This window comes from Montipora foliosa, chromosome 14 (assembly GCF_036669935.1).
Source record: "Montipora foliosa isolate CH-2021 chromosome 14, ASM3666993v2, whole genome shotgun sequence".
Classification (NCBI taxonomy): Eukaryota; Metazoa; Cnidaria; class Anthozoa; order Scleractinia; family Acroporidae; genus Montipora; species Montipora foliosa.
Genome location: NC_090882.1, coordinates 21,695,901 through 21,722,322, shown reverse-complemented (window position 1 = coordinate 21,722,322; position 26,422 = coordinate 21,695,901). Strand labels below are relative to the sequence as shown.

The 26,422-nt window shown below is 39.2% G+C and overlaps 1 pseudogene; it reads left to right on the top strand.

Moving 5' to 3' along the window:
- The first annotated feature begins 20,498 nt into the window (after positions 1-20,498).
- LOC137984509 (uncharacterized) lies at positions 20,499-21,154 on the top strand (annotated as a pseudogene).
- The last annotated feature ends 5,268 nt before the right edge of the window (positions 21,155-26,422 follow it).

The following is a 26,422-nucleotide window of genomic DNA, read 5'->3' as shown; positions in this document are numbered from 1 at the left end:
AACAGAAAATTAATTGCTACTATAGCCTCGAAACTAGGTGCCTAAAGGCATTGACAGATGAGGTGCTTGCTACAAAGTCAGGTAGACTATTTCATTCGGGTATGGTTCTTGGAAAAAAAAGAGAATTTATAAGTGTCTGTGCGGGAGGCAAGAATGTTAAGCTTTTGAGGATGATTACGGCGGGTTACAGTTTTACAATAGCTTAAGTGGTCGTTGAAGCTAATAGAAATTAGGTTAAACATCATACAAAGGCGGTCGCGCTTTCTGGCGCTGGATAGTTCAGACCAGCCAAGTTCCTTAATTAGGGCAGTAACACTGACATGACGCGAATAGTTCTTGAATACAAAGCGAGCAGCACGTCTCTGAACCATTTCAAGCTGATTGATGTTTTTTTGGGTGTACGGGTCCCACACACTGGAAGCATATGATAACGTAGGTCGAACTAGCGAAAGATAAGCGCGGGCCTTGACTTCTTTTGAGCAGCTGTACAAGTTTCGTCTGATAAGGTTAAGAGTGCGCGTTGTCTTCTTTGTAATGAAATTCAGCGACATTTTCACAGATCACGATTTATTGACGTCATAGCGTCACCGAACGAGAACTGTCTTTGTTTCTTGCGGAAAAGGTAGTCTAAAAATAGATTGATCCACAAAACTGCCTAGAGATTGGCTTAATATGGAAGACGTTCGCTCCTAGTCATGGGCTTGTGCTCAAATTGTCCAGATAAGTGCGACAACCACTCTCCCTTTCTTTTAAAGATTTTTCTGCTTGTAACTTTACAAAATAAGAGGTGGTCCACAGGGGTGGTCCAGAGGGGTAGTCCATGGACCGGGTCCATAGGGGTGGTCCATGTTTTGTATACGTTCTCGCATGGGTGCGGCTGCTAATTATCTTTTACCGCTGTCATTAAGTTTCGGTTCTAGTTTCCAATAAGCCCTCTCAAAGGTTGCATGGATTTCTCTCGATAATGTTCGCTGTGGTAGAGTGAAGTTGAGCCCCCTACTAAAAACCAGCTTGTGTAAGAAACGCAGCCTGTAGGAAAATATGTTCTTAATGTGCTCATCGATGTTAGTGTCAGTAGTTAGAAGTCTTGAGATCTTTCTAGTATGAACACTCATCTTCTGTTGATACTAGAGTTGATAATGTAAATTGACCACCGCAAAGAGATTGACGTTTCCAGCGTTAGCCCTTCGTCAGAGCGAATTGAGGAATTATGGGTTGTGTGTAGTTTTTATAGTAGAGTACGAGTTACGCTATTGGTGGCAACATGGCAACGTGAAAAACAGGAATACTTTAGTTAAATGAAAAGCGTTCAATGATCAAGAAAATGGCCGCCAATTTTCCTGAGCGCGCGTTGCATGTTGGGCAAAACTCGGTCTTTACATTGAATGACTCGGCGTAAGGTTTCATTTTCTTGGAAAAGCGCATACTGAACAAAGGTTCCTTAAAAACTGGAATACACCACAAAAGTACACTACACTTTACTGTGGCAACATGAAAAAAAAAAAAGATTGTAACTACCTACCAAGAATTGGCCGCGAGGCATAGGGTCTCGAAACTTTTAGGTGTTCAAGGAACGGACGGTCGTTTTTCACTTTGGTCTGTGAACTGGTCTCGTCCACCCGGGTAATTTTTGCCCAAATTACAACGGCACGCGCTCAACGGTCTCCCCGAAGTAAACTGAAATCTCCGATGAATCCGATATTTTGGGAAAACGGCTAGCCTCTAGAGTTTCACAAACATTTTCAAAAAAGTACTATTTCATTCGATTCATAAGTGCGTTTCTTAAGAAGAAACATACCTTATTCCTGGCATTGTATCTTCATAAGGATGAACTTTCAAAGCATAAGCTTAAGATTGTACTACCACTTCGTTATTCGCAACTTCGAAACATGTTTGAGGCCAGCCTTTCAGAATAAAGGGTCGCAGTTTCAGAAATGAATTTCGAGATTTTTGAGAAACGCACGAGTGAACGCTTTGGGTAAACGCATTCTGTTATGCGGGTTGTTTCTCGGCATAATATTATGGTAATATGTACCATTTGTAGGCGTGAAACAAGCTTCAGAATAGATAACAAAGAACAAAAAAATTAATTTATTCTGCCGTGTCCAGGCTCTTTCACACATGCACAATTAAACGCAAACATATTTCAAATTCCTTTAACGTACATCTACCGCACTTGCTTTTCCTCTGAAAAAGAAACGTCATTTCCCATAAAATTTGAAATCGTGACTACATATTTACTGAACTTCGCTAAGACATCGTGACGATTTTAAAAGTCAACTGCGAGAGTGGTGCGTTTGTGAAGGTAGATGGAATTCAATGAAAAGTGACTTAGATGTTGCAAGTACACGAGTGGTTTCTGTCAGTCGACTTGGACTGGTTTAACTAACCGTTGCAGTAAACAAGAAGAGACTACAACAACGTCTAACCGTGACAACGAAAACACTTATTCATGCTTTTCAATGGCCTGTCAGTCTGGTGAGTGAAGCGTTCTTTAGCTATATTAGATTCCTTTGCACTTTACGCTCCAGAAACCTCATATCTTCTTCTACTTATTCAAAACAAAGATCATCATTATCAGACGTTTTTCTATCTGCAATGAGCCACAAAAGTAGTTGAGACACTCTTAGGAAAAGACGCTTTTAAATACTTAGGCATTTGTTCTATTTTATTCGCATCTAGCGTTAATTCTCTGATACCCCCGGCCTCCCAGTTCAATGTTGTGTAGGCGCTGTGGTCTGTGCAGTCGAAGAAATAGAAAAATCAACATTGTTTTGGGGGAAAGAGGGAGGAAATGTATCCAAGACGCAGAAAATCGAATTTTACTGCCAAGTGTCTCAACACTTTTGTCGCTCATTGTCTGAAACAGTAAACTTGTTTTTTTTTACAATAACCGGTGTAGTACTTAATTGAAATTCCTGCCATCGCTTTATTCCAGGATTTGGGTTCTTCTCATGGGAAAATTATGGCACGCTTACTCATCAGTACAAAAATTTAAGGAAATTATTACCTTTTTTGGAAGTGAAATCTTGCGTGACATTCGTGCGTGAACTCGCCAATTTAGGGTGTTGGTCATCTCCACCTTATTTCTCTCCGAAAAAGGAATGAGATAATAAAGTAATTGTTGAAATACAAACTACTGGTGGTATTCCCAAAGCAGGCTATCTTGGAGTAATTCAAACGACCGCTGTACAGGAAAATCAACGGGTAACCACGGGTAACCATGAACTGACTAAATCAATATTAATAGTATCCTTTTTACCATCATTTGGTTACCGTGGTTACTCGTGGTTACCGGTGAAAAAACTACATTTATCTGCATTAAATAATCGTTATTACAGGCTGAACTGAAAAGGGAAGGAATAACTTTGTACAATAGGAACTAAAATGAGACACTATGTTATAAAAGTAACTTTTGGGCTCAGAAGGCATGTTTTTATTGGTTTAGCGACAGTTAACCGTGTGTAATGACATCATTTTTACATCACACTTGCGTGGTAGAAGCATTCCGCTAACAGCATTCTGTTCAGCGGACAAAATTACATAAGATCACTTGTTTCATCACGCTTTTGAACTTCATGTCATGACCTCTCAATGGAAAGCGTTAAATATAGAATAAATTAATTAACTTTTCGATATAAATGGTTTATCAATGGGAAACCGTTGGAAATTCGCCGAGTAAAAGTGTAAAAAGCACTAAAACCATTGGTTGATATAAAATTTGATGTGCTCAGTACAATGCCGTTATCAAAATGATATGTACATACTGCTGTGACGTCATTATGAGGCCATTTGTAATGGTAAAGTATTGTATTGAGGTCAGACATAGAGAGATTTTTGCCAAAGAACGATTTCTGTTTCTGTTTTTTCGTCAAAATATGACAAGTGAATAGAGAAACACTTATAGCCATGATGGCATAGTGAGAATTGCGATGAATGAAAGTGAGGTAGACACTCTTTGAACGTTTTAAAAGTGAAAAAGTGCAATAAGCACCACCTTGAGGGCTAAATATGGATCCATTTATTAATGGGATACACCAGGTTTCGTCTTAGTATCGGAATTTCGGTGAGAAATAAAAACACTTGTCAGTTTTTCTTTAGTCAGGAATCACTCTTAACCACGCATTTAGTCGCTTTTGTAAAAATAAACTTGCTAGAGCTTGGATATATAAAGGAAATCACCACAATTTGCTTAAATAGCCTCCAGACAATGAGCGACAAAAGTAGTTGAGACACTCTTAGGAAAAGACGCTTTTCGATACTTAGGCATTTGTCCTATTTTATTTGCATTTAGCGTTAATTCTCTGATACCCCTGGCCCGACACAGAAAGGGGGAGGGAATGTATCCAAGACGCAGAAAATCGAATTTTACTGCCAAGTGTCTCAACACTTTTGTCGCTCATTGTAGCTCACGGCATTGTGTGGAGTAGGTAATCAATAACTAAACGGACTAATGTTTGCTTTCAAAGAAAGTTAAAATACTATTAGCCAACATAGACACCGAAATCACGAAAGACTTGAATTTCTAATAATCTTGAGATTCATTCAGGCCTCATTTGAACGTCAACTGGGTTGCCAGTATGGCAATTCCAGTCGCAAAAAAGGGTAATATTTCTCCGTGTCGGTAAAAGTCTTGCCTGTCACTCCCCTGCTAAGTGGTGTCTTTGTGCATAGAGTCTTCTGTGCGTATTTTGTTAGGTTTGAGGGGGTTGGGGTAATGCGCAGATTTCTCTGGAGTACACAGGAGGAGATTTAGTTAACCTGCAATGGCGTCGAAAGTCATTGTAACGCGAATGGCGTTTTAGTGCATCTTTAAACAAAATATACCCTTATGGAGAATGGAACGTCAATTAGGTAACTGGACTTCGACAACAATCTTTCGCCCGTCGAGCCGAGTGTGGTGTTATGTACAACACTAAAACCAAACGGAAAATTCTCTGGTAACTTATGGGTTCAACAAAGACAGAGAAGGAATCGAACACCTTAAGTGGACCTGTGATCTCTGTTGTCTGGCTATTTGTATTTATTTGTACTCAACTCTGCACAGTCTTCCGGTAACAATTGGAAATTTCACTAATTCTTGTTTCCTTTCAGTGGCGTCGAAAGTCATTGTAACGCGAATGGCGTTTTAGTGGATCTTTAAACAAAATATATCCTAATGGAGCTCAAGAATGGAACGTCAATTGGCTGAACAAGACAGGCGGTGAAAAATAAATATCTGGAATCTTTTAAGCGACAAGTAATGGTCTTCGACAACAATTTCATTTTTCGCCGTTGGATATCAAGTGAGCTTTGTTTCTAGTATTTTACTAACTTGGTATTATATACAACACTGAAATCAAAAAGCAATTTTTTTAATGGATTTAACAAACAATGAGGGAATCGAACGCCTTGAATGCATCAAAATGTTTACTGAAGTGGCATCTAAGTTGCTTGGCAATTTACAATTATTTTGTACTCAACTCTGCAAAGGTAAAAAACGATTGGAAATGTGACAGTGAAGAATAACTTGATTGAAAGCTTGTTGTCTCTTTCGTGCGTCATTATTTACTGCCAAAGTTCTTTCGAAAAGGGTTTGATGAGAACTGTCAGAAATTTCTTTAATTGCATATGCTTTGTGACACGGATTCTGTGTGTTGTTTGCACGCACGCAATTGAAATAGGAAGGGTTTTTTGCCTCTAATAGATGTTGTTTGTTTTCATAAATTTTTCGCTGGAAAAGGTTTTTGTGAGATCTCCAGCCTTTGTAAATTTAAATTTCATGTTGTGTAATTTTCGAGCTTAACAAATTTGCATACGTGGGTTGAAATGTGATACGGGAGGATTTTTGTGGTAGTGCACTGTAACCAGCGCGTGAACAAGTCACGAAAATAAACAGGTCTGTTGGAAGCGTGCTTTCAAGAGCTTCAACAAATTGAGCCCCAAAATCAGCATAAAAGTGTGACGCTGATTAATAATGAAGTAGCTGCTATTTCCAAAACGATGGAATTACGTGGTGACAAATAACCTAGTCTTGGAGAGTAAAGTTTTGATTTTGCAGAAACAATGGTCAATCTCAAGAGTTGGGCGATTGTGATCTTTGTGTTGAATTCGCACATTTCTTGTTAAATTTTATAACACTTGAAAGAAAAAGAAAACTAACAAAGACAAAAAGCCGGTATCTTGCCATTATTTGACACAAATACTTCACTGTTTCGCGAGTAAACACGCCGCCCGCTGAAATCGATGTCCCGATTTACTTGTGCAGCCAAAAGTACAATAAAAAAATTGAACGTAGGAAAAATCTCGCAAACTATTTTTCGCTGACGGCAAAATATTTTACTCTCAATCGACCGTTCTGAAAACTTCCTTCTGCAATTCCTAAAAACTGTGTATCAATATTTATTTACTTTTGCATCAATATTTGTTTTGCATAAAGCAAGCTAATAAAATCTGTACCTTGCTTAGTTCGCATTGTTGAGCGTTAAAATAGAATTTTCGTTCTATGCTTCTGTTACAAAGTGGTATATTTTTAGGTCACCCATCCAGATACTAAGCCCGCCGGACTGGAAGTAACTTCGGTGAAATTTTGTATTACAACGCTGTCACACGCTCAGAGTGCACGCTTAAACTTGTGGTGAAAAGAAGTTGTGAGGGAACTTGAAAATGATCAACATGTCAGCCTAGAAGCCAATTTTTCTCGATTCCTTTTATTTTCTTCATTTTTTTTTTTAAGTTTAGTACTTTGCTAGTAACCACATGTCTTCTCAGGGGGCTATTTACCTAAGACTTCTACCATGGCACTACAATGATATACAACACCAAAACAATGTCGTGTACTATTAGAGCTACATATTACACAAAGACAACTTAAATTTCCTGGAAGAAAAAACGCAGCTCAGTTGACAATATCGAATAAAGCGCTGTGTTACTGCACTACCACGCGTACGCAATGCGTGCCTATTTTTCTAAAGATGACAGGAATTTTTTCTTTCTGACAAATGATTAATAGGTTGGTAGCCAGGCTTTTAACCTCCGAAAAAGATCTGTTTCGTCGTGTGAACGTGTGAGCGAAAGGGCCTCTGCTGGCACGACTTCTGGGTGACCCTTAAGTGGTCTTCATGACCCCTGACTTTAGTTTTCGTTGCATATAATATCCGGTTATCGTATAGCCAGCGAACGCAGACGTATTTCCGGCGGTCGTTTCTCTCCCACGAAAAATAGCGTCCGCGAAACCGAGCTGCAAAACGATTTCTGTGACAGGGCTCGAGACTAGCGGTAGCCAACTAGCCACAGGCTAGTGAAATTTCAGTTTAGGCTAGTAAATTTTGAGCTTTCAGAAGCCAATGGGGCTAGTAACTATTGTGAAGCAATGGAGTTCTGGATAAAAACAAAAATAAAAATTATTTCGTATGAATGGGGCAGAAGGAGAGAATAGAAACTAACAAAAACAGAAACTGTGAGCGGATTCTATGGAATTTACTGCCTTAGCAGTAAAATTGATTCCGAAAAACCATTCAAGCACAAAACGCAAGGATTGCTGTTGAAACTATCAAAAAGAAATCTTATATGAGCCAATTCTGTCCTTCCGAATTTCCTTTTTATCCAATGTAAGATATTATTTTCCCGCATTCCGCTGCTTTTGTGCTTCATGCGTAGAATGGCGCTTTCACGTTGAAATTTCAATCGCAAATAGCTCAATTTATAATCAAAGGAACAGCCTTTCCACAGACCTCCAAACGAGCATTTTAGTTTTATGAGCTGCTTATTTCTTAATTTACTTTATTCCACGTTTTCCATACTCCAGTGCAATTGTGAGTTGCGAAGATATGGCAATGGTTCCGTGAAAATTGGCCTCAAGGCCGCAAAAACTTTGCCTTTGTGAGAAAAATACGGAAAACCGTACACTCCAGCTTATTTGAGCCGCTGTTGCTAGGATGGATATGAGAATATGGAAATATTTACTAAAAGCGCGGGTTGTGTTTGCAAATGTGAATTTTTTTCTTGATAGTTTTTAGCCAGTGAGCTGAAACGTTAGTCTCGAGCCCTGTGTGACGTAACTGCTTTTGTTATTTTTGGCCATTCACGTTGCATGAGAGAACAGAGAGTCGGGTGATCTCCGCGCAATTCGTGTCATCGTTGTCACTAGCGAACCTTTGAAACGAAGAACTATAAGTGAAACGCCAAAGAATTAACATTCCCTGCGGTGGCGAATGTTGCATTCTTTGACGGACAAAATGTTTGGTTGCAAAGAAGGAGATAAATGTGTTTGGTAAGAGTGTTTGGACATCTCTTTTTCGATACTTCGAGCCGATTTATGTGGGCTAACTGCCGCACGAAATGCTATTATCGACCCCTACGATACGAGAAAGCCGAATGTAAAGTGTCGAGCTTGAGGACTAACTAAAAAGACACTTTGACGATGACATTACTCTTCGAGTTAAGAAGTCTGAGGCAGGCCCCGTCCTATCACGTGCGAGTGCGGACTTAACGCAAATCTCATTATAGCATGTGAACAATTAAGTGTGCGATAGTTACACTTTGAGCTGCACAAAAAGCACAGAATACGCATTGAAATTCCGAAAGCCAACCCCTCATACTTGGCTATCTGACGGAAAACAACAGCGCTATTCCATCAAAAACGCTATCAGTCCACTAATGCTGTAAAATTAAGAGAACATTTTAGCCGCGAGGAGAAACACAGCATCAAGCTGTGTACAAAAGGATAGAATGCTACATGCTCACTTCTCGCGAGTGACAAACCATTTCCGAGTTCATGTCTACCTGTTCTTCAAAGCGAGTCTATGTGCTAAGTCTTTGTTGTGAAAATTAGTTTTCATTCATATGTAAAGTAGAACTAATTACCATCACAAAAACTCCGCACTTAGACTCGCTTTGAAGAGGAGGCAGATATGAACTCGGAAATGGCCTATTAAAATGCAGAATTTTCGATCCGCCATTTGAGTATAACAACTTGAATAACATGCCATTTGCCTGAGTGATACCGAACACTGGTCTGTATCGCTCTCCTTTATCGGCAACTGACGAGATCCCGAAGGATCGAAACCGTGATCTTGCCTGAAAAAAACACGGCCATGAGCCTTCTAACTGAAGACGGACCTCTAGCAGTCCCAATAACCTCCAAAGAGGAAGATGCCCAAATGGAGATTGAACCATTGCTTTCAGACCATCGCGACTCATGGTACAACCGTTTTCAAAGGCGAACGATTCGCAAACAAATCTCAAGTTGCCACCCTTTAGGGGTAAACAAAAAAGGCTTCATCAAGGGCCAAACACTTAGACTTCTCCGTACAAACTCCTCTGAAAAGAAATTCAAAACTAAAATCTCGCATTTTAGAGAAAGCCTCATTGAACGAGGATAACCAGAAACCTTGAGGTTTAACAAAAGAACAAATAACAGAAACAACGGCCCTTTTGTTTTAGGCCTAGGGTAACAGAAACAATGGCCCTTTTGTTTTAGGCCTAGGGTCCATTGTTTCTGTTATTTGTTCTTTTGTTAAACCTCAAGGGTGGTCTCCAATCAGGTGAGACCTTGTAAGAGCTGCGAGGTGACCCTTGTTATCGCGTGTTCCTTGCGTGTTAGTTCTGGAGATTTTTGAGCCTAATTCTGATTGGCTAAGAATTTTACGTCACAGAAATCGTTTTACAGCTCGGTTTCGCAGACGCTATTTTTCGGGGGAGAGAAACGACCGCCGGAAATACGTCTGCGTTCGCAGGCTAGTTATCGTATGACTCTTTAACACATCTCACCAAGCTAATATTGTTAAGATATTGTTAAGAAAAAGTATTAAATATAAATACCACCGTAGAAACATATAAGAGCAGGTCTCTGAGAAAGTCAAGCAAAGTTGGAAATGGAAATCTTAAACTCCCCCTTAATTTTTTGTGTGGAGACATGTTGCCTGGGAGCCACAAGCCCATGTTTTGACCCTCAAAATGGGTAACATATGTGTGTCTACCTTTCGCATACATGTGAGTCAGTTGTAATGAAATTCCACCAGAGAGGAGACCTATGCCTCTAATTACTAAAGGATGTTTCAAAACTGCTTTGACTTTTTTGAACAAGGAAAATGTTGGCTTTACTATGTTAGGTGTCGGCAAGAGATCATGATCTCTTGGTGTCGGTCATTTCGGAAAATGACAAAAACGAGCGCATCATTTTTCGCATTTTCTTCCAAAGTATTCTTTTTTCCGCAACTGAATTTGCTACAGAGATTATGCGGTTACTATGGTTCTTAAATATTAGAAAACTAACTTGGGGAAAGTCATATTTAACAACACGTGATAAACGAATTTGATGGAAATTGTAAAAAAATTAAAATTAAGTCATTTTTACACTTAAAATTTTTGGCTCTCAAAATGTTCTAAAGCAAGCGGTCAAACTCTCAAAGTATTTATTATTATCTTGTCTGTAAGCTGAATATGACTGTTGAGGTTTTAAATTGGTGACTACGATGAAAAAGAAATTAACGTTAAACATATCCCGTAATTCCTTGCAATTTTTAACACTTAAGCTGTGGCATCTTCGCTCCCTTTTCCGTGACCAAATCGATGGATTTCCCTTGCAGTCAAGTCAAATTAACATTCTCTTCCATCCAACATCACCTCAAGAAAAGTAAAACCACTATTGACAAGAATAAAAGCTTGAGACAGTCTCTTCCGAAATGAAGTTTATCCAGCGAGTTACATGAATGTACTACGTTCACCATGCCAAGTAAACGTATGCCTATGACGATCCCGAATAAAGTATTTCGCTAAAATCGAGGGGAGATTTGTAATATGTCGATGAAAAGCCGAGAAAATTCTTTGCGGGACGGAAATGAGTGGGGACAGACTGCTGACCGGAACCCACGAAAAAAACGAAAAAATAACTTTAAATCACATAAAATAACCGTTACAGTCACGTCAGTCTTAAGTATTTTCAAAGAAAGTGTTTGTATCCGAAATAAAGAAGTTTTAGAATCGCCTATTTTTGTTTTCAAATTTCGCGGGCGCCGCCATCTTGAATAATTCTGAATAATTGCCCTAGTGTTATTAGACAAAAGCTCTTTGCGTCAGAACAATAGGGCAACCATAGCACGTCACAATTATTCAAGATGGCTTCGCCCGCGAAATTTCAAAGTGAAATTAAGCGATTTTATAATTCACTTTTCTTGATATAAACACTGTTTTAAAAACAAATTGCGAACAAATTTGTTTGTACACGTAATTTACTTTGGTTTAAACTTATTTTGTAGTAAGAGTGGTGGTTCCCTTTAAAAAATCTGATTTGCATAACATGCTCATCATAGCTCAGCTCAGTTGAGACGACATTTTCTGAAAAAAAAACCGTTTTCACAAAAAAAGTTGCGTTTTCAGGCTGAAACGAACGTTTTGCACAAATTTCTACTGTTAGTTAGATTTTAACCAAATAATAATCTTAAAATGATTATCCATTTACGGTTTTTGCTTAAAATGGAAAGTGGTTGGCTTCCAAACTTGAAAGGGGAGGTTCGGGAATGCAGGGGAAGCGTTGTAAAACTAAGTGAATGTGACAGGGGGTGCTTTCCATAATGCCTGACCATCAGGTCCGAGACCAGTGGAACTAACCAAGGAAAAATGAAACATTTTTCATCAAAAGTCAATTTCCAACCGGACCGAAGCGTTCCATTTACGTTAGTTTCGACCAAAATGTCGGTTGCATCACGGTGAAATGCGACTGGAAACGAGAATTTTTGTAAATGGAACGCACGTTTCGGTCGGACCGAACCTACCGGTCAAAGAGGACCACCTCCAGAGGTGGTCCCAAATATTCCGGTCGGAGCGAACCGAAACGGACCTTTCCATTTGACTTCAGTCCGAAATTTCCGGAAATTTTGGCTCAATGGAAAGCACCCAGGGATATCACAAATCACCTGCAAACCGATGGACTATGAAAGAACCGGGCAAAAGACCTTATTCACGATGACCGCCATGTTGGATTTGCTATTATCATGCAAATTAGCTACACACTTCTGAGGGGGCAAACAACACAAGTTCGAGAGGTTATAACGAGCATTTTAGTCACACAGATGATTTGTTTCATGTTCATTGAAGGCCTATCACCGAAGCAGTAAAATAGAATGATTACACAAGTTACTTTCGATGTTTTTTTTTAGTGAAAAATGGGCAGATAACGAAGTAGAAAGTCAAACTGTCAAAAGCAATCAAAAGATATAAAATTATTATAAATACTAAAATGCACTTTTAGCAATGTTATTTCAATATTTCGACGAGCCGATTTTCCGCAATTTACCTTTTTTCCAATGTTTGCCCCACAGCATAACACATGGCTAATTTGCATGACAATTTGAAAACCAACATGGCGCATGTCGTGAATAAGGCCTATTTGCGTGCCAAGTGTCAAATTCTCTAGTGAATAACAATTGCGCTGTTGTTGTTGTTGCGGTAAGGAACACTAATTATTTCATATGCTATTGTTTATTTCTTCCTCCATCCTCAGGTAGGAAATCCATGCTTCCGGTTGAGTCTGTCATTCCATGTCCGGTCTACGCGCGCGTCCGCGTGACAAACCTCATGACTTCTCCACCAACGCTTTAAACCGTTCAATTTTAGCCCAAGGCTTTGTTCTTGATGGTCAGAGGCTTGTATTTTCTTAGTGAGTTAATCGTGATTGATTCATTTAATTTTCTCGTTGGACCACATAGATGGATTTCAGTGCACCACAATGTCACGCGTATTTTAATATCGAGTATATTCGTTTTGTGTATGCGGCTTGAATGCACCATTTAATATACCTGTAACGTCCCACAGCCGTTGTTTTCGATGGGAGAGGACCGATGTTCAGAGCCTGTGCTAAATTTGGTCTAGAAAATGGAACGAAAGAAGGGGAAACGGAAGCGATTAAAATGTACAAATTACAAAACCTTGCATGGTAGCCTTTTCCTTCAGTTGAATATTATCAAACTAAACGAATCTAAAGCTTCGTAAATCGACGGCACTTTACAGATAGGATACTTAAAATACTGTCGGAGCTCAAACACTATCTCTAAACCATTTTGGAGCTATACGCAATTTAAATCTGAACTTGGTCAATTTTCAACATATTTGTTTATCACCTGTGTCCAAACTAGTTTTCCAATATTTAAGGACTATAATAACTGTATTAGCTCTACTGCAAACGTGGTGACCGGGAAAAGAACACTTTGCTAGAAAATGGGAAAAAGGTTGTGCTCGTTTTTGCGGTTTTTCAAAATGGCCGACAGGTAACATAACACAGCAAGTATTTTCTCCTTGTTCCTAGAAGTCAAAATACTTTCACAGCATCCTTTAGTAATTAGAAGCATAGCCCTACTGTCTGGTGGAATCTCATTAGAATTGGCTCACATCTATCCGAGAAGTGGACACATATATGTTAACTATTTTCTAGTAAATTCCTGCTCAAAGGCTGTCATGATCAATGGCGGTTACCATGGCAACGATATATCAGCTGGCCCTAATATGGCTGTTTTCGTTCATCCATCCAGACAACCTACACCCACACAGAAAATGAAGGGGATTTTAAAAATTTTGATTTCCAACTTTGCTTGACTTTCTCAGAGAACTGCTCGTAAAGCGTCCGTTTACTGGTTTTGATTGGAATTAATGCACTTAACAACAGTTTTAAAAGTGGAAAACTATTTAACGATCGCATTTAACCCTATGGTTGGGCCACGGAAAGAGAAATTCGGACTTCGGACTACGGAATTGAACTTGATATTGAGAAAGGTATTGTAACATAAAAACAAACCCTGAAATATTGTGAACTTAAAAGCAAATCGGGCTTCAAAGTAAGGGCTACAGGTAACCGTTACTTACCCAGTACAGAGACACGTATGGAAAAGCAGGAATCCGGAATATGCAGATAACGTCTCTATGACGTTGATGGATGAAATTAAGGAATGATCTTTGAAGTTACATGTTGAGCAACTGCCCTGCAAGAAAACCTGGAAAAAAATTGGCGCACTCAGTGGGATTCACACCCATGACCTCAGAGATACTAGAGCTATACTCCTCCAATATTGTATTTGAAGGAGCCGTATCTCTTCAGAGCAAAACAAACCAAAGACGAAAAGAAATAATAATACTTGTAACTGCATTTGGGGCAAATGATACTTTGAACAACTTTGATATTAAGGTACATAGGAAAGCAACACCTCTCTTCGTGCTGCCTGTTTCCTAAGACGAATCGAATAAGGAAGGATGGCCAAAAGTGCCAGTCACAGGACCCCATACTGGGTGGAGAGTTTCACGCACTCCACTTGGTGCTTGTTTCACTTTCGCGTTCCCAAGACCCACATGGCCGTGATCATCAAGCAATCCCAGGTAATGCGCTATTCAAACTAACGGGTCATTTCACACAGGTACAGTAGTCAACTTTGTTGAATACAGGCTGAATGCAGTTCAGCAGGTTGCTGTATCGTGACTGTTAGGATGTTACGGGCACCATAACCGGGTCGCTGTCTGAGACTTCATGGCTGGTGTCAGAGGACCGTCCGTGTTCAAGCTGGGGTTTCTTACATCTAGTTTCATTTACAATGCTCCTGCTGCACAATTAAAATGCCTGATGACTAACATACCATTGGCTTGAGCTTCCTGTGCGATGAAGATGTTGCTTTCAGTGCAGCGTAGGATAAAAAGACCGTTTTTAAAAATCTCCTAGGATCAAATTAAGAACGAAAATAATCACGACCAGAGTCAGGGAACATGTAACAAAAGGAGTCGTTTAAAAAATCTAGAAATTCTGCAGCTAACATCTGTATGATGTTTATGGATAAATTAAGTTACGTATTGAGCAACTGCCCTGTGAGAACCCTGGACAAAAAATTAGGGCACTCCGTGGGATTCACCGTCACCCATGACCTCAGAGATACTAGAGCAATACTTCCTCCAATACTGAATTTAAAGGAGGCATATCTCTTAAGAGCAGGACAAACGAATGTTGAAATGAAGTTGATAATGCAGGCAGAAATTAAGACGTCAGCCAAACTCCTTGATTGAAAAACAAACCAAAGTACATTGGTAGCAGGCAAGAGTTTCACAAACTAAGCCGTTCCTGCAAATTTTTTTGAAAGATGGGTTCGGTTTTAAAAAGAACTAAATTTGAGCATTTTACTCAAACAGATTCAAACAGACTCATCCCATACAATGCTCCCGTACAATTATTACAATGCCTGATGAGATGTTTATGGATCAGTTACATGTTGAGAAACTGCCATGTGAGAAGCCTGAAAAAAAAATTAGGCCACTCAGTGGGATTCACACCCATGACCTCTCAGATACTAGTTAAGAACCATACAACTCCAATATTGACATTGAAGGAGCCGTATTCCTAAAGAGCAGGACAAACCAATGTGGAAATGATAAACTTGGAAATGCGGGCAGAAATTAGAATGTCAGCCAAACTCCTTGATTGAAAAACAACACACTCTTTGACTCTATGAGAATCAAACCCAAGCAAATTGGTAGCAGGCAAGAATTTTACAAACTGCACCATTCCTGCAAATTTTCTGGAAAAGATGGGTTTGGTTTTAAAAGCAACAAACTTTGACTGTGCATCAATTGCCACTTTGCAGTGATATTATAAGCGACTGCTACTAGCGACACAGCGTAAATGAGCATGGACTTTGATAATGATCAGCCTGGTGATACATGTAACTGGATCTCTTGTTGAAACCACACATCAAAAATTGCCAATACAGTACATAATCTGATCATTACCGAGCGGTACTACACACTGCAGGCATCACTATCAGCCAAAACGTTTGTATGGACAACATGCAAAGCGTTTGTTCATCAATAAAAGAATCACATCAGGATAACATTAGTGAGGTGTGTGCACATCAGTAACAGAATTAATTATGGAAAAAAAATACTCTTTGAGTCAGTGTACCCTTTAGTTTGTAATTATCAGAGAGATATGTAGAAATGCCTATCAAATCCAATTTAATTAACAGTTAGCTCTACTAAGGAGAGGAGTATTATGTGACACCTTCAGTCAGCGTTTAGTTATAGTTATGACATAAAACAGCGTGAAAAAACTGCCAAAGTTAGGAAATCAAATAAAGTCACGTTCCTGTGGCTTGTTGTGGGAGATGCCAGTGACCCCTGACTCACAACGATTGAAATTAAAGTTGGATATTAAGGTCAGTGTGAAAGAAAAACCTCTCTTCATACACCAGTTTCATAAAACAAATATCGAGTAAGGATAGATGGCCAAATGATGCACTCCTCTTGGTGCTTGTCTCACTTTCGTGCTTCCCGAAGCCCACATAGCCGTGATCAACCAATCCCAGGTCAGTTATACTCCATACAATCACACAAAGTAGTCAACTTTGTTGAATACAAGCTGAATTCTGTTCAGCAGCTCTCTGTATTGTGACTGTTAAGATGTTTACAGGAACCATAACCGGGTCACTGTATGAGATTTCATGGCTGGTGCCAGAGGATGGTCTGTGTTCCAGCTGGGATCACTCAGATTTAGCTTCAGTTACAATGCCACTAAATCAAAACGCCTGATAACATACCAAGGGCTTAAGATTCCCGAGAGATGGAGGTGTTTAACAACCAAACATCTTCCCGATAAGAAATGCGAGTAAGCGAATGTGTAAGAAAAAGGATAAAATTAGACAATCTGATGCTAAAATCAGTTTGATGATTATGGTGAAAATTAAGGAATGATCGTCGAAGTTACATGTTGAGCAACTGCCAAGTAAGAAGCCTGAAGGAAAAAAAAATAAAAAAATCAAGCCCCCAGTTGGATTCCCAACCATAATCTCGGAGATGCTACAGCTAACACTCCTCCAATATTGACATTGAATGAGCCGCATCTCACAAGAGCAGGACAAACCAATGTGGAAAGAAAAATCGTAACACAGGGCAAAACTATGATGTCAGCCAAACTCTTGATTAGAAAACACAAGGCTTGTTGACTTTATGGGAGTCAAAGCCATGCAGGCATATTGATGGCAGGCAAGAGTTTTACAAACTTCACCGTTCCTGCCAATTCTCTTGAAAGATGGGTTTGGTTTTCAAACCAACAAATTTTGTGCATTAATTCAGCAGTTTGCTGTGATATAACAAGTGACTGCTACTAGCGACACAGTTTCAATGTGCATGGACTTTGATACCGATCAGCCGGGTGATAACCGCATCTCTTGATGAAATCAAGAATACATAATCTGACCGTCACAGATTGGACAAAACACACCGTAAGCATCACGAATAACAGTAAAGTTTGCCTGGATAAAACGTGAAGTGTGTGTACATCAATAAGTGAACAGACTCGCATTGATTGTAGTTAATAATAAAATAATAGTAATTGGAAGTGCTAATCACCCTTTACTTGCAGTATTAGGACTGAATTGCGAAAGGGCACAGCTCACCAATGACAGCATTTAAGTTTGCCCTGATAACACGTGAAGAGTGTGTACATCAATAGATGAATAGACTCACAAATATTGACAGTAGTGAAAGTTGGATATTAAGGTCAGTGGGAAAGCAACACCTCTCGTCATAGCACCTGTTTCATAAAACAAATATTGAGTAAGGATAGATGGCCAAATGATGCCAGTCATGTGACCCCAAGCTGGGTGGAGAGTCTAGTGCGCTCCACTTGGTGCTTGTGCCACTTTCGCGCTTCCTGAGGCCCACATAGCTGTGATGATCAACCAATCCCAGGTCATGCTCCATACAATCTATCAGGTCATTGCACACAATTACAGTAGTCAATTTTGTTGAATACAGACTGAATACAGTTCAGCAGCTCTCTGTATTGTGGCTGTAAGGATGTTTACAGGAACCATAACCGGGTTCCTGTCTGAGATTTCATGGCTGGTGTCAGAGGACCGTCTGTGTTCAAGCTGGGGTCACTCAGATTTACCTTCAGTTACAATGCCATCATATCAAAATGCCTGATAACATACCAAGGGCTCAAGATTCCCGAGTGATGGAGGTGTTGCTTAATTTCTAGTACAGTGTATAGAAAAACTCTGTTTAACAATTAAACATCTTTCTGATACAAAACAACTTCTAATTTTTTCAGGGAGTCAGTAAGTGAATGAGTGAGAAAAAAGATAAAACTAGAGAATCTGGCGCTAAAATCTGTTTGATGATTGTGGTGAAATTTAAGGAATGACCTTTTAAATTTACATGCTGAGCAACTGCCAAGTAAGAACACGTAGGGGCCAGCCCACCCCTCAAATGTTTCACAAGAACTTGGGCTTGAATTGTCAAGATGGCCGCTAACAAACGCGCAAAGACCTATGGATTTTCTGCCTTTGTGCCAGCCGTTTAAGAGGCCAAGAAAATGGGTTTTTGGGGAGACTGGGTCTTTTCTACGTAGAGAAGGCGGGCATTTTCAGTTTCTTCAGATCACATTAGCTTTCTGATGGTGTGTCATGAAGCCATATTTGATGCAGAAGCGGCGAAAAATTAGGGCATGATTGGAGCCGAATGCACCGAAGTTGACGTTCCCCAAGAGCTCCCAAGGCGAGTTTTTACTGTTAAGTTTTTTTTGTTTCTCGAAATTTATATGCAAATTGAAAACCATACCATTTTAGTTCCACATCTCTTCGAGTTATCTGTCTTTTTCCTCTGCGCCTTGTCCCCGTTTCACTGCAAAAAACCAATGGTCTTTTAGGATACATTCAAAGCGACACTTCCCATTGGGACTGTACAGTCGCCTCAAAAAGGAGCGAATGCATGAAGAATTGCAAAAGAAATTGGATTGTGATGAACGTATTAAAGAAATAAAGTCTCAACTTGACAAAAAATCTGTGGAACTAAAAGAATTGCAGGCTGAACTTCATCGCACAGAAGAGTGAATCCGTCAGAGGAAACTAAAGGTAGCTAGCCTAGCTATGACAGTTATGTAGTACAGTGCAGTGTCAGAGAGGAGGTCCATGGAAGCTTAAGTTAGTAATATGTCTCTCATTCGCTTTGTCTCATTTCTATTTTCATATCCTCACTACATATATTAATTTATGTTAATTTTATTTTTTCCATCATCCACAAAATATTAAAGTAAAAAATGAATGAATGAATAAATAAATGAATAACTAACTAAATAAATAAATAAATAAATAAATAAACTTTATATTTAAATATAACTAATGACATATAATAAATAATATTTTTAAATAATATAATTGTCAAATTTTAATATAATAACAATGATAATAATAATAATAATAATAATAATAATAATAATAATAATAATTTTAAATTTAATATAACTGTCAAATTTTGACAGATTGATGAATTGACAAATGAGTGTGAAGTGAGGAACAAAAGATCAAGACTACCTGCTAGAACAAGTGAGCTTGATTTGCAGTCAAGTGAGAAACTAAACCTTTCAAGGGCACAGATTATGCGAAGAAGAAAAATAACTCTAGAGGTACTGAGGCCAGTTCACTGTGGGATGAAAAAAATATTGGCCCAGCCTGACAAACTAGTCCTTGATGGTATGTGGACTACACTTATAAACACTGCCCCCAAGAAATGTATGGCAGAAGTAACATTAGAATGTCAAAAACCTGTACACAGATTGTACAACAGATTGTACAAACCAACATCCATGAATATGAGAACAGTTTAAGAAACAAAGTGAGAAGTAAATAAATACCTACTGCTATTTATTTCTCCAAGCAGTCAAGCTCATGCAGTTATATTCATTGTCGTTGTGCAAATTTTTCAGCATATCTACACTAATTCTATTCCTACACCTTTTTAGACTACTTACATGAAATTGTGCCTTGTAATTTCAATTTACCTGTAAACAGTCAGAAAGGGTGAGGTGGTTTAACCCTTCAGATAAAGTTGCTTAATTTCAAACAAGTTTCGTTTCTGTTTTTTCTTTGGTGCTTCACTGCCAAGATCTCTAAATTACTAATTTTCTTCTCCAGTCTTAAAATGTTGATGTTAGATTCAGTTACAAGCTGTAAATATTTATCCCAAGAACATATGTTTTAATCATTGGTTTCAATTTGCAGCATACCTCGTTAGCATCCTAAACCTATTACAGAGGGTGCAAAGGTGTAATAACTACTCCACAAGGCCATCAGATTACATTCAGAATGAAGCTGGTCCCCTGTGACATGAAGTGGGCATCATCTATGTCTGGCGAACTAAACAACTGCGCGTTTTACTTTTCACCATTTACAAATGTAAACCAGAATGACAAAATGACAATGGATGGGTCAATTGGTGCAGGGCCTAAGGACACATGGCAAGAATGGAAGTACAGTGTATGAAAAGAGAATTGCAACAGCCAAGAAGGTTGAAAAATTGAAAGCAAAACTCCGGGATCCTTCAGGAAAGCAAAGAAGCTAGTGAGGTCACAAAGTTGATTTCGAAGGAGAAATCAAGGCAGGAATTTATTCCACCACTTGGTAAGTTTGTGAATCTGATTAAACCAGAACCCTTGCATAAACACAAATAATGCCTGGCAGCAATGGTTTACAAATCTACTGACAGTGGTTATGCAATACACTAATGATTCCCAACTTAAATCAGCCACAACTTTATCAGACATGCCAGATGCTTCGCCACTGATCAAATTCCTGACATGTGTGAGAGAAACTGCAAAGTGTAGCAGGCTTTACAATTCCTTTGTGCGATGGTTTGGGGAGAAGAGGAAAAAGGGCATTTCTTTCTCTTGCCGCTTTACAGGATTGGAATCAAAGAATTTTTCATGGAACCTCCCTTCCTTAATTCAGGAGGTCTTGTCAATTTCAACACCGTCACAAAGTTCAATTCTCAAACTCCATGTACTGGCATTTGTTGGACTGAAACTTAGGGACTCGGCATCCCTTTATTTAAGGGTTGAGGTAAGCAAAGCACAAGTAGCTGATGTGAAGACCTTGTGCCAAGATTATTTTAAAGCAATTGTGTTGTTTTTAAATGGCGTGAACCCACCTGTGTGGACTCTGGGATATGCCGTACCACACCACACCACCTTGGACTAAACTCGCTTCAAGGCAGTGAGGTCAAGCATGTGAAGTTGGCAATGTACATAAAGAACACATGCAATCCAAAGAAGAGTTTCCGGTGGCGAATTGTCTTCAGACATGAGTATGTCACCTTAGTTTGGCTTCGGGAAATGGACCCCTACAGTGTTTCCTACAAGCAAAGATGAGAATCATACATCCCAAAGAGAGTGAAGGAGGGCGATGACAGGTTCTGCCAGTGTGGAATGTTAAAATCAAACAATGCTGGTTGCAATATCTGCACTAGTACTATCACAACTCATATCAGGGAAAGTGTGGCCACTCGAAAGGTTGTCCAAAGGTAGGGATTTAATTTTATTTTATTTCTGGGCAGGGGGGAGAGGTGAAGCCAAGAAATTCTTGGTATCAATAATTATTAAACAAAGTCAAAATCTGTCTGTACATGTCCTTTAAGGCTAGTATTACAAATGACAGACATAAAGTAACTTCCTTTTTTTCCAGGATTTACTTTAATTTAACTTCTGGAAAGGAAGGGGGGGGAGAGGTGCAGCCAATATGTGTTTTTTGTTTTTTTAACAAAATTAAAAATCTTCAGAAATTGATCTTGTTATCAGTAAGTAAACAAAGTCAAAATTTGTCTGTACATGTCCTAGTATTACAAATGACATACTTAACGTAACTTCTTTTTTTTCCTTTTGGGCCCTGATCATTACAGATTTTCACAACAAAAGGTAGAGTGCATGTGTGTGTTGTTTCTGTTTTTGTGCATTTACAGGGTTTGGTTTTTAAATCAATGGAAGCGATGCTTTTTGCCAACTTGCTGCGATATTTGAAGGGCGGCCTCATGTAAGATACAGTGGGCATAAAATTTGTGTGTAGGAAAGCTCTGTGAGTAGGAAAGCAACACCTCTCTTCATATCCTGTTTCATAAAACAAATATAGAGTAAGGATAGATGTCCAAATGTTGCCAGTCATGTGACCCCAAGCTGGGTGGAGAGTCTAGTGCACTCCACTTGGTGCTTGTGTCACTTTCCCGCTTCCCGAGGCCCACATACATAGTCGTGATGATCAACCAATCCCAGGTCATGCTCCATACAATCTAACAGGTCATTGCACACAATTGCAGTAGTCAACTTTGTTGAATACAGGCTGAATACAGTTCAGCAGCTCTCTGTATTGTGACTGTTAGGATGTTACAGGAACCATAACTGGGTCGCTGTCTGAGATTTCATGGCTGGTGTCAGAGGACGGTCTGTGTTCAAGCTGGGGTCACTCAGATTTAGCTTCAGTTACAATGCCACCAAATCAAAACGCCTGATAACATACCAAGGGCTTAAGATTCCCTAGTGACGGAGGTGTTGCTTTCTAGTATAGTGTAGAGGAATTGTGTCTTTAATAACTAAAGATCTTCCTGACACAGAAAGAACTTTTTCTTTTTTCAGGACATGACTAAGTGAATGCGTAAGAAAAAGGATAAAACTAGACAATCTGATACTAAAATTAATTACAGTATTACGACTGAATTGCAAAAAGGGTGCAGCTCACGACTCATATCAGGGAAAGTGTGGCCACTGGAGAGGTTGTCCAAAGGTAGGGATTTAGTTTAATTTTATTTCTGGCAGGGGGGAGAGGTGAAGCCAATATGTGTTTTTTTTTTTGTTTTTTTTTTTTTCGCAGAATTTAAAAGCTTCAGAAATTCTTGGTATCTGTAAGTAAACAAAGTCAAAATTTGTCGGTACATGTCCTAGTATTACAAATGACATACTTAACGTAACTTCTTTTTTCCAGCTTGAAGAATGCCTTGCATTAAAACTTTCTTAAGTCTGAGAAGGTAAGCTGGATGGCATGGAGCAATAATGAAATTGTGTTCATCACCCAATGAACCCATACCTGTAACACTGTACAAACATATATTAACTTACTGCAAGTACAGTGTAGATGAATTTAAATGAAACTGTAATAAGAGATGTAAACAAATACATGTACATGTGCTTTCTAATGGTCTTAAAATAAATGGAAGCAGTGCTTTGATAAATAGCCTGGTCTTAACTGCAGCGCTCAATGAAACCTCCCTCCCTGTGCAACACATAATCACATAATATACTTATCATTACAGATTTTAACAACAAAAGGTACAGTGCATGAGTGTGTTGTTTTTGTTTTTGTGCATTAAGAGGGTTTGGTTTTTAAATCAATGGAAGCAATGCTTTTTGCCAGCATGCTGTGATATTTGAAGGGCGGCCTCATGTAAGATACAGTGGGCATAAACTTTGATAATCAGCCTGGTCTTAATTGCGTCGCTCATTGAAACCTCCCTCCCTGTAAAACACATAATCACATAATATACTGGGCCCGGTTGTTCGAAAGCCGATTAACTTAATCCAGGATTAGCGTACACTTTTGTTTCATGTTTTCAACTTTTAGTTAATAGTTGCTTTTGCTTATTTTTCTCTTTCAGGGTTGACTTCTGCTAATGCAAAGTTTTGCTGAATATCAGTGTTGAACAACATTTGAGAATTAGAGAAATATAACTCCAAGGTTAATTTTTAATCTGGGATTAGCGTTAATCGGCTTTTGAACAGCCGGGCCCTGATCATTACAGATTTTCACAACAAAAGGTAGAGTGCATGTGTGTGTTGTTTCTGTTTTTGTGCATTTACAGGGTTTGGTTTTTAAATCAATGGAAGCGATGCTTTTTGCCAGCTTGCTGTGATATTTGAAGGGCGGCCTCATGTAAGATACAGTGGGCATAAACTTTGATAATCAGCCTGGTCTTAATTGCGTCGCTCATTGAAACCTCCCTGTAAAACATGTAATATGCTGATCGTTACAGGTTAAAACAGCAACAGGTCGTTTTTTTTTCCTTTTTGTTAATAATTTATTGATATCAAGCATTTGTGAAAAATTGTAAGAGGATGGCGCATTCTTGGAATGAATGCGTGACGAGTCCCTAAGGACATGGCCTGAGAACTAAAAACACCATACCCTAAGAAAGTTCGCCCGGATGACACGTGAACTGTGTGTACATCAATAGACGAATATAGACTCACATCGATTGTAGGTAATAATAATATAGACTTAAGTAATAATTGGCAGTGCTAATCACCCTTTACTTGCAGTATTAGGACTGAATTGCAAAAGGGCGCAGCTCACGATATTGTGCTGAAAGCATGCGAAAACGCCTCTGGGTACCGCTGGACAGGACCATGTTTGATGTCGAAGCACAGGACCACAGGTAGATGTTAATTAGCTGTGAGTAGGAACGAAACACCTCTCTTCATATCCTGTTTCATAAAACAAATATAGAGTAAGGATAGATGGCCAAATGATGCCACCCACGTGACCCCAAGCTGGGTGGAGAGTCTAGTGCACTCCACTTGGTGCTTGTGTCACTTTCCCGCTTCTTGAGGCCCACATAGTCGTGATCATCAACCAATCCCAGGTCATGCTCCATACAATCTAACAGGTCATTGCACACAATTGCAATAGTCAACTTTGTTGAATACAAGCTGAATACAGTTCAGCAGCTCTCTGTATTGTGACTGTTAGGATGTTACAGGAACCATAACTGGGTCGCTGTCTGAGATTTCATGGCTGGTGTCAGAGGACGGTCTGTGTTCAAGCTGGGGTCACTCAGATTTAGCTTCAGTTACAATTATGCCACCAAATCAAAATGCCTGAAAACATACCAAGGGCTCACGATAATCCCGAGTGATGGAGGTGTTGCTTAATTTCCAGTATAGTGTATAGAAAAACTCTGTTCAACGATGAAATATCTTCCTGATGCATGTACAAAACAACTTCTAATCTTTTCAGGGAGTGAGTAAATCAATGTGTGAGAAAAAGAATAAAACTAGACAATCTGATGCTAAAAGGTGTTTGATGATTGTGGTGAGAATTAAGGAATGATCTTCAAAGTTACATGTTGAGAAAATGCCAGGTAAGAGTCCTGAAAAAATTTTCAGGTCCTCGGTGGGATTCCCGTCCATGATCTCTGAGATGCTACAGCTAACACTCCTTCAATCTTGAGATTGAATGAGCCGCATCTCACAAGAGCAGGACAAACCAATGTGGAAAGAAAAATCGTAACACAGCTGGCGAAACTATGATGTCAGCCAAACTCTTGATTAGAAAACACAAGGCTTGTTGACTTTATGGGAGTCAAAGCCATGCAGGCATAATGATGGCAGGCAAGAGTTTTACAAACTTCACTGTTCCTGCAAATTCTCTTGAAAGATGGGTTTGGTTTTCAAAGGATCAAATTTTGTGCATTAATTGCCCATTTGCTGTGATCTCACAAGCGACTACTACTAGTGACATAGTGTCAATGTGCATGGACTTTGATAATGATCAGTCTGGTAATAACTGTATCTCTTGATGAAACCACACAGCAAAACTTGACGAAACAGTACATAATCTGAATGTCACAGATTGGACAAAACACACTGCAAGCATAAAAAACTGACAACAAAGTTTCCCACATCAAATGTATTTAATAATAATAAAATAATAATCATTGGCAGTGCTTATCACCCTTTACTTGCAAAATTAGGACTGATGAATTGCGAAAGGGCACAGCTCACCAATGACAGCAAAGTTTGCCCTGATAACACGTGAAGAGTGTGTTTATTAATAGATGAATAGACTCATAAAGATTGTAGTAAAAGTTGGATATTAAGGTCAGTGAGATTAGCAACACCTCTCTTCATAGCACCTGTTTCATAAAACAAATATCGAGTAAGGATAGATGGCCAAATGATGCCAGTCATGTGACCCCAAGCTGGGTGGAGAGTCTAGCGCACTCCACTTGGTGCTTGTACCACTTTCGCGCTTCCCGAGGCCCGCATAGCCGTGATGATCAACCAATCCCAGGTCATGCTCCATACATTCTATCAGGTCATTGCACACAATTACAGTAGTCAACTTTGTTGAATACAGGCTGAATACAGTTCAGCAGCTCTCTGTATTGTGACTGTTAGGATGTTTCTACAGGAACCATAACCCGGTCACTGTCTGAGATTTCATGGCTGGTGTCAGAGGACCGTCTGTGTTCAAGCTGGGGTCACTCAGATTTAGCTTGAGTTACAATGCCACCAAATCAAAATGCCTGATAACATACCAAGGGCTTAAGATTCCCGAGTGATGGAGGTGTTGCTATCCTGTACAGTGTAAAGAAAACGACTGTTGAATATATAAACGTCTTTCTGATACAAAAACAACTTCAATTTTTTTCAGGAAGTAATTAAGTAAATGTGTAAGAAAAAGGATAAAACAAGACAATCTGATGCTAAATCTGTTTGACGACTATCGTGAAATTAAGGAATATGCTCACCAATGACAGCAAAGTTTCCCTGGATGACACGTGAAGTGTGTGTATATAAAAGAGATGAATAGACTTACAAAGACTTAAAAGTTTAATATTAAGTAGTGAGATTAGCAACACCTCTCTTCATAGC